At 36.0% G+C, this 17,594-nt stretch overlaps 1 protein-coding gene across 1 annotated transcript in view; it reads right to left on the bottom strand.

The window, feature by feature from the left end:
- Positions 1-13,082: 13,082 nt before the first annotated feature.
- The window catches only part of DACH1 (dachshund family transcription factor 1), a 358,551-nt gene continuing 354,039 nt past the window's right edge, over positions 13,083-17,594 (bottom strand). Inside the window, exon 12 of the mRNA XM_042839321.1 lies at positions 13,083-15,911. The gene's annotated coding sequence lies outside the window, so the exon portion shown is untranslated. The remainder of the gene's footprint in view (positions 15,912-17,594) is intronic.

Below are 17,594 nucleotides of genomic sequence, written 5' to 3'. Positions count from 1 at the left end.
GAGTTAATGAATATTCTACCTGAACAGAGTTAATCTTGAAGTGCTATTGCAAATAACCAAAACCACATAACCTTAACTTAAATAAATAGGAAGTTATAGACTCTATGATCAAGTAATTCTACATAAAAGAGTAGCTAAAAGAAAGACTACTTACTGTTTTTGAAAGAAAGCATAAGTAAGATATTTCAATCCAAAAGCCAGTTTTAGAGGGAATGGTACCATTGCAAGAATATTACAAGGGGGGGTGGATGTCTTGTCTCAAGAGCATTGAAAGTACAGGATTACTTCCACATCGAAATGTAAACTGGATAACATTCTTAAATATAGCAAGACTGTAATAGATGTACAGAAAAATTTAAAAAGAAAACATTCAATATAAACATAATTAGAAATGTGTAGTGTATATTGGCAGCCGAAAATTTTGATTATGCTATTATTACTTGTTTCTGTTGACATTTATAGAAATTCTTTCCACTAAAACAATCCAGTAGTCTTCCACACACTTCCAGATCATCAAATTTAAAGAATAATAAATAAATAAAAGTTCAAGAGACTTAATACCTAAGGAAGTAGTTTTCTGAAAGTAGTTGACTAAATTAACTGTATAGCCCAAGGGAAAAAACAAAAACAAAAACAAAAATACAGCCTTTGATAGTCTCAGGGTCTTGGCCACTTATATTCACATTCTTAAGTTGAGCAATCAAGATTTTCCTCTAAAAGTATTTCAGGAATACTTTCCCTTAACTACAGTTTCAGTGTTTTAGGAACACTGGTAGAAACTAGATTCCTATGGTATCTTCATCATTTTCTCTTGCTTCTACCTTATGTTGTAAAACATTCCTGTATGGAGAAAAGCCGCGGCAAGAATAATGTATAAACATGGCACTGACATTTTAAAATCTAAAACATCTGACTTATAAAAAATGCAAAACAGTGAAAACTAATTTGAATCTTGTATAAACAAATTCTTCCAATTGTACCAAAGTCCTAAAAGAAACTTAACTGAATAATTGAGATGCAATTGAATTCTAATCCCCACTTCTGTGTCCCTCAGATTTTGCATGGCAGTTAAAGAAAAAACCCACAATTCATTAACATAAGCAATATAAAGAAACTACCAGAGCATATATGGGTTAATTACTGCTTGTCACACTAGGTGTTGCACCCTGGTCAAGGCGTTCCAGACTTGTAGAGACTGGGAGAAGAGCTCCTTCTGAGCATGAAAGGACTTAGCGTTCCTGGTAGACAAAAAGTTTGATGGAACCAAGCAATGTGCTTTTGCAGTCCACAAGGCCAGCTGTATCCTGTGTTGCCTTAATAAATGAAATATGGCCAGCAGGGCAAGGGAGGTTATTGTCCCCCTCTGCTCTCTCTTCACAAGGCTCATCATGTGATCAGGGGCGCACAGTACAAGGACATGGAGCTGTTGAAATGGATCCAGTGAGGGCCTCAAAAATACTGAGAAGGCTGGATCATCTCTCCTATGGAGTAAGGCTGACAGAGATGGGCTTCTTCAGCTTGAAGAAAGAAGGCTCTGGGGAGACCTCGTTGCAGGTTCATTATTTGACGCTTATTCGTTCATTATTTGAAGCTTAAAAACAAGATGGAGACCAACATTTTACACAGTCTGATAATAATAGGGTTTGTCATGGTTCTATGTTTTTTTGTTTTTGTTTTTGTTTTTGGGTTTCAGTATTCCACATCAAAACATCATGTAGTGTACGGGGCATTAAAGTGTCACTGCCCCAATCCCAGGTACCTATCCCTGTACATTACAGCAGTCACGGGATCTGGCCCTTCCGGGTGGGGGGGGGGGCGCTCTCTTGCTGCCTTGCAGTGGGTGCTGGAGGTGCTTTCCTAGCCGTTCCAAGCTTTTCAGGTTTGAATCGGTCCCGGGAACTCTCTCTCTCTTATCTTGTCTGATTTATTAATCTCAATTTCAATTAAATTGTATATATTGTGTTATTTTGTATTCCGATATTATAGTAAAATAAGTTTTCCTCCATAGATTGTTGCCACTGTTCTTCTCCTCCCTTCCTTCCTTCCCATTTTTTGTGGGACTGGGGTGGGGGGGGAGGGCAGAGGCCTGTCGCCCCTATCACGGACATAGATTGATCTGGTCAACTCCGTGACAGGGTTTAAACTGAAAGAGAGGAGATTTTGTTTAGATGTTAAGAGGAAATTGTTCACTCAGAGAAAGCTGAGGCACTGGAACTGGCTGCCCAGGGAAGCTGTGGATATATCGTCTCTGGTGGTGTGCAAGGCCAGGTTAGATGGGGCTCTGGGAGGACTGACCTAGCAGGTGGCAACTCTGTCTGTGGCAGGAAGATGAAAACTAGATCTTTAAGTTCCTTTCCAAGTTGTTGTAAGGCTATGGCAATATATGCAGCTGATTGGAAATTCTGGAAGACATTTGACTTGGTTTTGTTTGGTTTTGTTTGGTTTGGTTTGGTTTGATGGAACTGGCTAGGAAAATCAAAGTTTTTTGCAATACTTGTATAGTCAACATCCAGGCAAAACTATGTAATTTGCCATTGTTTTTTGCTAAAATATATCTCTTAATTGCCTAATAAAGACAAATAGGGACTTTCACAAGTGATCTATCTAACCCTTAAATATTTAGCCAAGGGTAGTGATAAAGTATTTCTTCCTTTGAGGTATGTATTTTGTATGTTAATAGGTTCTATAAATTTGTTCAAAATATGTAGCTCAAATCTAACTTTTAGCTATCCCAATTTAAGGGTAATAAATTTCATAGTCTGTCTCCAGAGTTGATCCGTGTAAATTTTAACAAGTTGCAATTAATTTTTAACAAATGATTATACAAACCACTGAGATTTGAATTCAAAGCATGTTGGTCTCAGTCATGGTTTGAATAGCACAAAGAAAATCTAATAACTTGCAGTCAAACAGAAGTAAAATTCCAGGGCTTCTTTGATCCTGAATTTCAAGAAGTTTTCTTAAAAGTGTAAATACTCATTATTTAGGTCAGTTTAGATGTTACTGTGACTGGTATATCAAAACTAACTCTTAATTAAATCCATAGTATGATCAATTAGAAGTAAAGAAGTAAACCAAGGAATAAGCAGAAGAATATCTGAAGACAAAATGAATATAATAGAATAGTTATTCAGAAATATTTTCTTGCCCAATTAACTGTACAAATAAAAAATAACAAAGGATAGTAGAATGGAGGCTTACCAACATAAGTTGCATATCCAAAATGAATGCAGTCAAAGCTGGCATGGTTTCAAAATCTGCAAAATATTCATTATTTAGTTTTGTACTCCTCTTTTATAATTAATTCACAATTAAACAAGTTGTAATTATAATTCATATACTAACAAAATAAATTCTGTGGTGTTAACCATTGATAGATTGTAAACAAAAACAGCTGGACTGGAATTTCTTCAAGGAAATATTACATGCCAACAGTTTATCAAACTGAAAGTCTGTAGATAAATCTACTCATGGCATTATGTTAATGACGATAGCAACCATGATTCATATTCTTAGTTGTAGTTGCTTTGTATTGCTACAGCTGTAAAAGAATAAAACCTGGAAGAAAAAAGGATAAGGAGGCAGGTCTAAGGTTTAACTCCCCTACCTCATTTCAAGGTTAGAACGTATGTTACATTACACTGGAAATGATGATTAACTATAAGGCCATTGTCCAAAATTGTTTCATCTCTAGAGCCCAGAGTTCTGGAGATATGTAACTGATGTAGGATGCAACTAAGGACTTAGGGTTTTACAAAAGCACAAGTACCCACTGAAATTTTAAATGGATATTTGCGCAGTTTGAAAGTCTCAGTACCTACTAAGCCATATATTTGACAGTCTAAGTGTGTATGCTTTTATTAAATGTTCTTACTGTTTCAGTACCAGGAGAATTAGCTTTAAAAAATTCTGCCCACTTGTTTTCTACTCCAAGATACCATTTTGCATGCTATTACCCACATCTTGGAGTCACACCCTACAGAACGTATGTTCTTATAAAGGACATGTTCCAATCAACAGTCACTTGACAACCTTTTTGAAGTAACTGATATATGGCTATTACTCTCACCGTAGAGTGTCTCAAGAGTTCAAAACAGGACTCATGCACACACAAAGAGAAAATATATTAGAAAGACATGAATATTTGAAAAAAAAACCCAAACATATGAAGGCAGGAGGTTTCATGAGCTTAACTGAGAGTTCTGTCTGTTTTATAGTAAAATAAAGATGTAATCTCTTACAGAAAATTCAGCTCATCTTAACACTTAAAGCTTTTTCTACATCAGTGATTCAGGACTTTTTTTTTTTTTTTTTTTTTTTTTTTGTCTTAACAGTGAAATAAAGTTAGAGGATTCCATTCCTTACTGAGACTGAAATATTCCTTTGCTCCCCGTGCAAGTCCTTGCAAGCAACACTGAAGCATAGTGAATTGGGAATGTTGCTCATCAACAAAGAAAGAAAGATAATTCTTGTTCTAGCCTGATTAGATAAAGCAAGTCAGTGATTTTAAACACAGTCAGGTTAGGGATGAATCTTTCTTCCTTTCCCTTCCAGATAAACCTTCTTCCGGTGAGTAACTGAATAATGGGGTAGTTGGTGGAGGAGAGTTTGGAAATATTAGAGTAAATCACAGTGGGGGTGAATTGAGGATGACTTGAGCTAAATGGGGGCAATGGAATTTGAATATGATGGGGCTAAGAGGATTTTGGGATATTACATGAATAGTAAGTCATGTGTAGGTAGTATAGTTAAATAAGATAAATACTGGTGTATTAAATATGATCATGAAAGTCTAGGAGCCATGAGTCCAAGCAGTATAAAACAGTCTTTATATGTGACACCTCACTCCTTGAAATGAAGTTGACCTCGTAACTATCTTCTGGATCTGATTAATGCTGCTTACTGCACCAAATCTAGAATTGTCAGCAGCAGAGTCCTTTTAACAGCACAGCAGCATGAATGATCAGCATTGCCATGACTTAGAAACTTCCAACTTTCAATTTTCTGGTGGATATAACATAAAATCCTAAAATAATCATGTTTTTTGTTCATTTTCACAATGTTTTGTTAGGATTGAAGAAGGGCTGTGTTGTATAGACATGTCTTAGAATGTCCTTCTGTGTATGTTCAGGATGCTTACCTTGAGTGAGTATTAAAAAATTTAAGTGTTCCAAAGAACTCCAGCTTACTGAATATTTAAGGGACTGTGGTTTTGCATATGCTCAGTTGTCAACGGTTTATGGGATAATTTGGCCTGTGTCTTGCAGGGTGCGGGGACCCACAGACCCATGCCCCAGGAAAGGGAAAAGGGAAAAGGATAGGGAGATGGGCCTAAAAACAAAACAGTGGCAATGATCTGAGAAGAAACAAACTAATTTACTAAATAAGACATCAGAATGCAAGATAACAACTATACTACAATGTAATACAATACAATTAGAATTGAAGCTAATAAATAAAATGAGAGTGTCTGAAAACTGAAGGCTTTAGTGTAGTGCTGATGTGAAACGATCTAATCAGACCAAGTAGAAGAGAAAAGAGTGAGGATCAAGTATCTACGAATGGAGGGGAAAACCTTCTGAGTGGAAATGGTAACAGAACAGCAAACAGTCCTCTGGGAGATGAAGTTCTTTGCTTCTGGGACAGGCACCCGGAACTGGAGCAATAACTCTTTAACTCCCAGTGCACTACACGATGTTATAATGTGGAACACTGATAACAAAAAATCATAAAACCATGACATCAGTAAAATCAGCGTCTTCTGAAGTACAAGCAAAGGTTTCTACATGTGGACTGTTTTTTTGCAGATGCTGGATTTATTGCATACATAAAGAAGAACAACAGGGAAAGTATAGGCAGCAGGTAAAGCAGTGACTCAGAGAAAGATGAAAGGTGGGATCAGCTGCAGCTGCTGCTAAAATGATTCCCACAGTCATTTCTAGTTCCTGATTACTGCACTGCCAAAACCTAAACACATGTGAGCAATCACATAATATTTGTGGTTTATTTTGTAAACTATACTGATTAAGAAAAAAAATCATCAAGTTAAAAGAACAAAAAAGAAAAAAATTGTTGGAATTTGAGCACAATTGGAAGGAAAAAATAGTTAAGAAAAATAAAACTATGAAAACTCTTCATAGTACACAAGTGCAGTTTTCAAAGATGTCCCTAGGTATTGTTGTTCCTGAATGCCAGAAGATCACTTGCCATGGGCAAATGCATGCTCATTCAAGCACCCCACCAACAGTTCACACAATAATTTAAATTGGACTTTGCCAGCACAGATTAGAAATTACTTAAATTGAAAAAGGAATAAACTTTGCTCACAATGCAGTTCGCTCTTTCTGCCCCAAATTAAATACAGAGGAAATGGCACTCTCTTTAATGACCACCACTTCGAAGAATTTGCAGCATTTCTTGAAAGGCAGAAGTATCTTTAAACTTGAATATAATATGCAACTACAGACTATTAGAAAAATGTATATTAAAACTCATCTACCCACACAAGCATAATAGAAATGTCTAGGGTCAGTAGAAGTTCTAAGGTAGGTGTCTATTGTTCTCACAAAAAATACTGGTTGATACAGTACCAAATATAATTTTTATGCATGCTGATAGTGACTTAGTATTTTTTAAAAAAACCTAACATTGCATATTATTATCATGATCAAATAACATCTGATGGGAAAAAAAAATTGAATTACATTCACAACCTCCTTGGGCAATCTGTTCCAATGTGACACCACCCTCTGTGTGAAAAACTTCCTCCTAATATCTAATCTAAACCTCCCCTGTCTCAGTTTAAAAGCATTCCTTCTTGTTCTATAACTGTCCATCCTTGTAAACAGCCATTCCCCTTCCTGTTTATATGCTCCCTTCAAGTACTGGAAGGCTGCAGTTAGGTCTCCCTAGAGCCTTCTCTTCTCCAAGCTAAACAAGCCCAGTTCCCTCAACCTTTCTTCATAGGAGAGGTGCTCCAGCCCTCTGATGATCTTAGTGGCCCTCCTCTGGACCCACTCCAAGAGCTCCACGTCCTTTCTTACTGGACACAGTACTCCAGATGGGGCCTCACAAGAGCTGAGTAGAGGCGGACAATCACCTCCCTCTCCCTGGTGGCCACCCCTTTTTTAATGCAGGAAACTGTATCCTGGGCTGCATCAAAAGATGCATGGTCAGCAGGTTGAGGGAGATAATCCTGCCTCTCTACTCTGTGCTGGTGAGACGTCATCTGTATTACTGCATGCAAATGCGTAGAGACATGGACCTGTTGGCGCACATCCAGAGGAGGGGTACAAAAATGATCCCAGGGATGTTCAGCCTGGAGAACCATAGAATCTCATACTTAGAAGTACTGTCCATAACATTGGAGACAGTTCTGAGGTGACTTGATAGTAGCCTTTCAGTATATGAACATGGACTATAAACTTTAGCAGGGTCTGTTGTGATAGGACCAGGGATTTCCCCTTGTTTCAAACTAAACGAGGTGAGATTTATATTGGATGTGAGAGAGAAGTTTTTTACAGTAAGGGCTGTGAGGCACTGGAACAAGTCGTGTAGAGATGTAGTTTATTGCTCATCCCTGGAGACATTCAAGATCAGGCTGGACGAGACTCTGAGCAACCTGATCTGTCTGTTGATGTCCCTGTTCACTTCAGGGGATTTGGACTCAATGATTTTTTAGGGTCCCTTCCAACTCAAATGATTCTTTAAACCTACGAGTTTATGAATTTGATCTTCTCCTACAGCTGACAAGTCTTCATTCTCTCAGTCCCTGCTTTTGCCTTCTGCAGCTTGAGTGATGTGGCTAGAGAACTTGCTGGTGAAAACCAATGCAAGAAAGTCACTGAGTATTTCAGCCTCCATATCCTGGATAACCAGGTCTTCTGTTTCCTCCTGGAGAGGGTCTACATTTTCTCTGCTCTCCGAGAACTACTTACAGAGGCCTTTCTCATTCCCTTGGCATCCTCTGGCCAGATTTAATTCTATAAGGGTATTAAATTTCCGAGCTTGATCTCTGGCTGTATTCCTCCCTAGTAACCTGTCCTTGCTTCCACACTATATAGGCTTTCTTTTGTTTTTGTCCAAGAGCTCCTTTTTTATTCAAGCATGGCTCCTGTTGTTTTTTGCGTGTCTTTCTCTTTGTTAGAATGAATCACTGTTGTGCTTGGAGAAGGTGACTCTTTCTTGGGTCCTTCTTCAGGACTGTATCTTGCAGCAATCTACAAAGCAGATCCCTAAAGAAGCCAATATATGCTCTCTTTAAAACTAGGGTAATGAGAAGTCGTGCCTTCATATCAATGCCCTTATGACCTCAAACTCCACCATTTTATAATTGTCATAGTGGACCAGATTTCTCAATGTGTGTCCCATATCAAATCCTTAGCTGTAATACCAGCACTGTAACTGTTTGTTGACTGATGGATTTGACTGGCCGTTTCAAATCCCTTTCCTTTGTCTGGGATGAAGCTCCACAGTTCCTTACCACCACTCCCAGGGCTCTGCAGTACTTCTTCATACACCTTTATCTGCTTAGTTATTATAATTTTGAATTAGGCACATGGAAGCCATTGGAATTCCTTTTTAGGCTTTTTGAATTCTGAAATCTTTGGACTAATTTTGTATTAAAATCAGTTCCATTTAACTTTTCTTATATCATTTTTCTATATATCATACTTTTACTTTTCACAGGGATTTTATTTTCAACCCTTACTCTTCCTCTAGTCCTGTCTTCTTACTGGATAACATACATTCACTTACAGTGTTGTAGAGGTATAAGTCTAAGGTAGATAGGCCAATATGTCACCTGAAAGAAACCAAGAATTAGAGTTTTACTATTATTTACTATATTTGTAAGTTCTCTGTATGGTGGCATCTGTGAACTTGTTCAGCTTCCACACTGAAATAGCTTCTAAGGGTAATACTAGCATCTGTTTCCCAGAGGTGTTCTTGTTATTGATTAGCTCACAAAGAAGGTAATACTTTATCTCTGTCCTCTTCAATTGTTAAATTCAGTTCAGATTGTTCAAAAGATCCATGTGGAAACTTATTTCTGGCTTCCAATATATGATCTCATCACTGAAAGCCAGATTCTGCAACATCAGTTTGGTAACAGTGAAAGGAAGCCAAATGGTTATTAGCTGCTTCTGAATGGAACAGAAAACAATGTCTGCTTTCCCAGGAGCTTACCAAAGTTGTTTGCTGCACCTGTATCTTACCAGATCTTTCTAAAAAATATAATTAGAGCCCACTTTCCTCTTACTGCATCACTGTTTAGCTCCATTTTGGAAGCTGAAATACATTCTTTTCGATCATTCTTAACTCCTATGCAAAAATCTGTTGCGGTCTTGAACTGACAGTACACTTTTCTAATCACAACTTTATTTTAATCTCTTAATATTAAATCTCTACTTTGTGATTCATTCAGTATTCAGCACTGCCAAAACAAAAACACCTATTTACCTATAAAATCCTTCAATACCAAGCCCAAGCTAAACACACATGTACCACATTTGCTTCACAAATACAGATATTCTGAAGCCCAGTGACATCCTATTTGTCTCTCAAGTTCTAAAATGTCAAGTTTACCCTTCCTGTACTTCAGCTCCCTCATTGCATGGTAGCACCTACTTGACAGAAAAGTCAACAAACCGAGTTCACTGTTTCAAAGTCTTCTGTATCTTGGAGATAAACAATCCATAGAATTACAAAATAGCTGGTTGTCTTGCAGCACAAACCAGTTTCAAGGAAGCAATTTGAAAAAAAGTAAAGGAAGCATACTTTAAAAAGAAGGATCTGTTCCAATTAAAAATTTCTGTTTTTCCCTCAGGCTATCTGGTCAATGCATTCAATAAAAAATGAATGTGAAAAAACATATTTCATCCAGTTACTTTCTTTATCCCATACACCTGTTATTTTTGTTATTAGACATATTATTAGTCCACTTGCCTTTTAGATTTCTATTGCTATAAAATCAGTCTGAGAGCCAATTGACTTCCACTTTTATTATTTAAATATATCTGCACTAGAAAAAGTTCTTTTTATATCCTTCTGTATCTTCTCTTTATTCACTTTGTGTATCTACTTTCACATCTTGTTGATAGTGCAGCTCATTCTGATATAGACAATCAAAAAACTGTGGATCCTTAAGCATATTAGAACAATTGATATTCTAGATCTGATAACTGCTATTTATAGGAGAAAATTTTGCTTCTTGTTGAACTGCGTATAAAATATTATGCCTACAAGGATATAACTTATGTAAGTTTTGTATCTCCAGAACAATACAAACTGGGGTTGAAAGGAACCTTAGAAAGTCATTTATAGTAACTTGCATTAGACTGGGAAAAGATGGGTTTCTTGGGGACTTGCACACCTTGGTTTTGAAAATTTCCAAAAACAGGGATCCCAGAACTTCTCTGGGAAAACTGTTTCAGTGCTTCTCTCTCATTTTGATTTTCATTCCCCATCTCCATAGTCAGTTTCCTTTGTTGTGACTATTATTCTACGATCTCTTTCCTCCTTCTCTTTTTCTGTGCACGGTAGACGTAAGTCAGGCTTTACCTTTATGATCCAAATTTAGGGGATCGGTTAACTAGTTCATTGGACAATGGCAAGCACTGTTACAATACTTTAAATGAAGAAATCACGTTTATTCACATACTATGTGCAGTGCAAATTCTTCTTAACTGATTTGGTATTTTAATGAACATTTCCAGACGTTCCAAATACTCTGGATAACTTTTTATTATTATTATTATTTCTAACTGAATTCATTTTTAAGAGCGTGGATTTCAGCAAGTTGTTGAAGCTTCTGCTTTAGGTGATAGACAGTGGAGGGTGACATTGACCATGGTGACCAGGCTTATTGAAGGCACACTAGTAAATACCCTGTTATCTTTGGGATGAGTTAGATGGTAGCTGCTGAAGAAGTAAGTTTCACAGAACACTTGAGCTGGAGTATTTTATTTTAGAAATAGTATTGAAATTAGAAATTTGGCTGACAAAACTTGGAGTGTCTCACTTGAAAATTTTGGCCTTGAGTTTTGCTTATTGAACAGTCTTCTGTCAAATACCATGTAAACAAATAACATGAGCAATTTTCAAGAACATGTAGCACCTTTAACAATTAAAGGGGTTTACATTTCAGATAAAACAAAACAAAACAAAACCAAAAAAACAAAACCACTTTAAATCTCTTTCCATAGTTTAAAAAAATGTATGTTTATTATTTAAATCTGACAAGTCTTTGGACATTCAAACTTTGACAGAGTTTAGTTTCATTGCAATAAGGAATATCAAAACGTGATTGGCTATTAGCCCATCCAACCTCAGCCCTGTTAAATCCCAGCTTGCGTTCAACTAATAAAACACTGATCTATCAGTGGAGCTATGGTGGAACCTACAGAAAAGCAGGTAAGGGCTAAGAAAATTGCTAATCTGTTATACTAGAGATCATTCTGTCCTGAAAGGGGCATGGAGAGAGTGATGTCTATCTTTCATCTACTTTGACTGTGCCAAAGCTAATAGTGGAGGAGCTGGCTATGGCATAGCTAGGATGCTTACTAATGTATATGTGTAGATGTGCAGTACATTTTAATGTGGACAGAGGTGACTGTGATTGTCCTGCAAAGAGCAGGACAAAATCTTTATCAAGTAGTCAGCAACAAGAACCTGCTGGAATCCAAGAAGATTGTTGGCCTCACATGTGCAGTCCCCAACTTATCTGTGGAGTAAGAAATGGGTTGGCCCAGTAGAGCTGACCTATTTGTTTCCCAAAGACTGCTTCCTAAGGAAAGCAGAAGCATTCATGTAGGTATGGTTCAGAAGAGGAGGAGGAAAAGGAAGGAAAGGGAAAAGGGAATAGAAGGCAAGGCAAGACATACAGATAACAATCAGAGGGCTGGAGCACCTCTCCTATGAAGAAAAGTTGAGGGAACTGGGCTTGTTCAGCTTGGAGAAGAGAAGGCTCTGGGGAGACTTCACTACAGCCTTCTAGTACTTGAAGGGTGTATATAAACAGGAGTGGGAACAGCTGTTTACAAGGGTGGATAGTGATGGGATAAGGGGGAATGGTTTTAAACTGAGACAGTGGAAGTTTAGGTTAGACATTAGGAGGAAGTTTTTCACACAGAGATCGGTGACACACTGGATCAGGTTGCCCAAGGAGGTTGTGGATGCCCCATCCCTGGAGGCATTCAAGGCCAGGCTGGATGTGGCTCTGGGCAGCCTGGTCTGGTGGTTGGTGACCCTGCACACAGCACGGGACTTGAAACTAGATCATCTTTGTGGTCCTTTTCAACCCAGGCCATTCTATGATTCTATGATTCTATAATACTTAAAATCAATCATATATCTCTGACTTTTGAATTTTCTGTCAAAAAAAATCTTGCTTCTAGATTTGTTTTTAAATAACTATTTTTATCATTTAAAAACAAAACAAAACAAAACAACAAACTCTTAAAATGGCATTTAAAGATATGCTAAGGTAGAAATATTTCCTTCCAAATGCCTGTTTAAATGTTTAAATTCTTGCTGATTATAAAAAAAATGTGTTAGAATGTCAAAGTTTCTAAACACATTTTATCAGATGAATGAAACTTGAGGGAAAAATAACAGGATTACCTTTTTTGTAGCTAGGGGAATTATATGTTTTGTTCCATCGAAGTGTCCACTTTACATTATTCAGCACAAAGCTTTCTGAAATAAGAATCATGGGAATATCACAATATAAAAGAAAAAGGTACAAATAACAGCTTCATAAACTGAGAAATGTACATAAATAAATCATGTAGATCTGGGCAGTTTGCTTAGCTGGCACAAAAAAAAAAAAAAAAAAATGGAAAATCTGCTTGTTAAACAATAACCACGAAGTGTGCTTTTATGATGTTTTTCACCACAGTAATTCATATTAGAGATAGAAGCAGTTGCATGTTAAATAAAATCTTTCAGCATTGTTCTCCTCACATTACAAAGAGCTGACTTGTGTTGTTTTTAAATGTCTCCCATTAGAAAGTAAATATTCCTCTGATGTTACGCATTTCAGAAAATTTAATAAAGATGAACTGTAAATGAAGTCACAGGGAGATTTCAGACAGTTTTATTAGCAGATTGTTGAAAAGAAAAGAAAATTAAATACAATAACAGTAAACGTGGTTCTCACATTGAAACCAGGCTCAAATAACTAGGCTACCATAGAAAAATTTCCAATTCTTGCATTATGATGTAAAAACAGATTTTTGTACAGATTTTGTACAACAAAATTCGTAATAACCTTTTTTTCATTTTTAGAAAACTTTAAATATATAGATAAAAATAGACAATTTTCATAGGTCCTACATGAAGATGAGTATGTTCTGTTCCAAGGGCTTGCATAGAGCGCAAATATGGTTATAATATAGAACAACTAGACATTAATATCTTTGATTACAAAAGCATATAAACAATAACATGAGCACAACTTTTCTTCATCATCTATGAAAAAAACAAAACAAAACAAAATTTGAAATCAAAAACAAAATACCAACCCAAAACCTGCATAACTAAAGAGGGGCAAAAAATTCAACTTACGTTAACATCTCATGGTCTGTAATATTTACACTGTTTTTAGCAAGATTCTTTCTAAAAATCCAGCTTATAAATTGTTTCCCCCTTAAACTTTAACATTTCCATTTATGTACCAAGCCAAACAATGAGGCGTTCCCAAAGGTCTTGAAAGTATATACTGTAAAACTACTAAAACCTACTTACAGCTGACTCTATGCAAGGAGCAGAGCAATGGTAGATGCTACTACATATTTCAGTTGTAGGCTTTTTATTCTCTTTCAGATATGAATGATTAAAAAGCTTGACACAAATCCACCTAACTTTACAGCTGTTAACCCTTTAAAGACTGTGTATGAAAAAACTGGAGTGCAGAATCTCCTAAGTGTTCAAGCAACTATGAAAATTATGAAAAAATCATGGTTAGAAAATAATGTCACTATAAAGTATTCAATAACAATATTTAATGAAAAATATTGCTTGGTATTTCTTTAAAAAAAAAATTACCATGATGTGAACTTTTCTATACATATTTTCTGTTGTTGAAAAAGGATTGTGATGGAGTAAATATGAACTGCAGAAAATAAATGTGTACCAGTATTGCAAGGAAGACCTACTAACTATAGAAGCTCAGTGCTAGAGTTTACAAAACATTAGATTTTTTTTTTTGACAAAATAATATTAATATCCAATCAGAACTATTTTTAAAGAAACATTTGTTTTAAGTTAGGCATCTTAAACATTTAAGATTTTGATACGTTTCCATGTAATAAATAATATTTTATATGCATAAAACATGAAAGATGAAGAAAGCATAATCGCAAAACTTACAGTAATAGCACTGATTCACAAAATCAGTCTTTAAAGGGGTAACCCAAAAGTATGCAAAGCAAAGAAGATAATTGCTAGTTATGTAATAAGCACTGTGTTGCAGCTTACTTCCAGTTATCAGCACAAAAGTGAAAACACATATTGTAGCTTTTATAAAGACAGTGAAAGTAACACATAACCACCAGTCCCTATGACAAGGTGGGAGGGACAACAGACTTCAACTGTATCACTCAGTTCTACGTGGAATTGGACTGACACATCAAGTGTTTGTTAGGTTTTCTTTTTTTAGCAACATTGACGTAATATGACATTAACATATAAAAATATTTCTGGCATTTTGACTTGCTGCTCAGCCACAGTCCATTCTTAAAAGTGCACTAATCAGGGCACTAACCAGGGCTCAATATACAAATAAAAGTGGCTGATAGATAATTCTGACTTGTTACCAGATGCTTAAGATCTCATTCAGTAATACTGTGACTCCAGGACAAATATTTACATGCCTGCATGCGTTAAAACTAGAAAGGTGTCTTTCTGACCAACAGGGTGACAAAACAATATTATCTAAATTTTTTCATTTCCTAAACGCTAGATTTCTACTGCATACATAATACCTTCCTTGTGTGATTTGTGTTATATACTGTACATGTGACCAACAGTTTGATAAGAAGCAAAGTCATTTATTTCACAAACCCCTGCCAGTTTACAATGAGAAATTATTACTCTTTTAATTGTTTTTTTTTTTTTTTTAAATTTATTTTAGGAAAAGAGACTTTGTGAATAGTAAAACAGTTTGTTTACATTCAGCATTTCTTTTCACTTACACAAAATTCCATTTTACTTAATGTAGATTTACATACATGTGTTGTGTTGGTCTCTCAGAAAGCATATGGAAAAATGTCTTTAGAAGAAAACCCACGATCATAGTCTGAAAACTGAATGTATCAATTCTTTCTTTTTTTCTTTTTACTTTTTTTCTCTTTTTTTTGCTTTTTCTTCTTCTTTTTTTTTTTTTTTTTTTTTTTTTTTTTTTTAATAAGAGTCCTCTTATGCCCTCTACAAGTTCATTTCTGAGCTGTCTTGCTGGTTTCGGTATGATATAACAGTCTGTAAGGTCTGTAAGTGTACTTTGACACCGCTGGAAGGATCATTTGATGTGCTCAAATATAGAATCATCAGAGGAGGACAGAGTCTGCATTCCTTGAAAAAGGGAATACTGAACCTTGTTCTGACCTGCCTGTAGTTTTGGTACAATAGTCCGGTGCACAGATGAAGATTTTCACTGTAAGAAGATTGCTAGTGTACATTTACAAACATTCTCTAGAGCTCTGGCTTGAGCTACAGGAGACAACCAAAGGAGGACACTCTTGCAGAATTCCTTACTCTTTTGAAGAACATTGGTAAATGAAGTTGAAAACATTTTGTTCCCACAGAACTCCATTCGGGTGAATGTCTTACTGCAAAGTTCTTTACCATAGCACAGGTATCTTCAGCAGGAAAAATTCAATACATGACAGTAGTTTTCAAATAAAGTCTTCCATCTAGAATATGAAAAACAAACATTTGTTTTAAAAATGTGTATCTGCAATTAATAAAAAAGAGAGGGAAAAGCTCAAGATTTAAAAACCATATAATTCTGTGAACTGCACCTACGGTACTGAATGCCTTAAATATTTTTAAAAAAATCAAAAAGTCCAAACATCACCGTTGTGATTTCATCTGAAAGTGGTCAAATTAAATCCATTAAAAATTATACACTTTTCAGGTTGTGAATACTGTACTACCTCCTAAAGCTTTAATATATGCTGCACTCATATCAGTGCTAGGGCACCAGGAATGTAGGTGGAGCCTCTGTGCATGTGTTTTTACTGATATGCAAACTTAACCGAATAATGCTGAACAGCAATTATTCCCTTCATGGTTGCAGAGCAAAAATCTTCTTGCATGCAGCCGTTAGTACTCCCACCACTAAAGGCATAGCTCATACTTTTTGATTTAGCTGTGTTGTTAAATATACCATGTAATGTAACCATTGTGCACATTTGTAGCTATTTATATAGAACCCGGTATAGGATATTTAATCAGTATCAGTGAAGTATAGCCTCCTTCCCCCATAAATGAGATTAACTGAACAATTACTATGTTAAAGACGTGAACATGTCTGTCTCCTCGGTGTTTTTTCCAACCGAGAAGCATATATTTAAGTGAGAAGTGCATAATGGAGAGAGAACGTGAGAAACAGCCAGCTCACCCATCTAGTAACTGCTGATCTATAAAAACTTGAAGAGAACTTTCTGCTATAACATATTTTCACCTAATTTACAAATATAAAGCAAATCATTCTTCACGGGAAACATGAATATCTTCTGCTTACAGCAATACAAAGAGATATTTTTGAATAGTAAACAGACAGAAAAAAATAATACATGCTTATTTTGCTGACCTGTAAGATAGAAAGTGTTTCTTCCTTGTGAGTAAGGCACATTGTGAAGCATATTAATCTTCCACAATGCACAAATGAAATGCTACTTATATTATAAACTATAATCCATCTGGAAATATAAGCAGTAACTCCTGACATCTGCATGAACCACTTCTAGACCAAGTAATTTGCATCAGCATATGTTCATAAGATATCAAGAGATTCTTGTTTCTGTTTTGGTTTTCTTAGTTTCATTGCTTACTCCCAACTGTTTTTTTTTAATTTATAGTAAGTACACAGATAGCAATTACTTGTGATGAACCTATATACACAATTGCTGGAATTTTTCAAAACATAGACTTTGATTAAAATATGGCTTCATTTCCTCAAGTTTTCTGTTGAGGGAAAGAAAAGTTTAACTAGAAAGTACAAGTTGGGAAAATACACCTCCTTTGCACACCACTTTCCAGTTTTTATTGTTTAATTTCTACTGTAACTGCACAGGAGAAAGAGGAAATAGTAGAATCTCTTCCTATGTTACAGTGATTCTTATCCAATATACCTCTAGTTTTCCTCTTCTACCTCCTGTTTTCTATTCCAAGCTTCTGGGGTATACCCTCTTTCGCTATTTTCCCCTGTATTTTTACATTCTCTTCTTCCCCTTTTCTGCTTCGTTTTCAATCCAAGATTTTTTAATTTTTTTTTCCCCAGAGTGGATGATAACTTTCCCACCACTTGGAGTGCTTCCACTCAGAATCATTTCCACATTCTCTGCACTTCTTATGATCTTTGTGTACTGAAG

The sequence above is a fragment of the Centrocercus urophasianus genome, unplaced genomic scaffold (genome assembly GCF_019232065.1).
Source record: "Centrocercus urophasianus isolate 14NV4802_14NV808 unplaced genomic scaffold, USGS_Curo_1.0 seq_9, whole genome shotgun sequence".
In the NCBI taxonomy this organism is placed as follows: Eukaryota; Metazoa; Chordata; class Aves; order Galliformes; family Phasianidae; genus Centrocercus; species Centrocercus urophasianus.
Note: the sequence above shows the minus strand (reverse complement) of the source record. Positions and strands in the feature narration are given on the sequence as shown.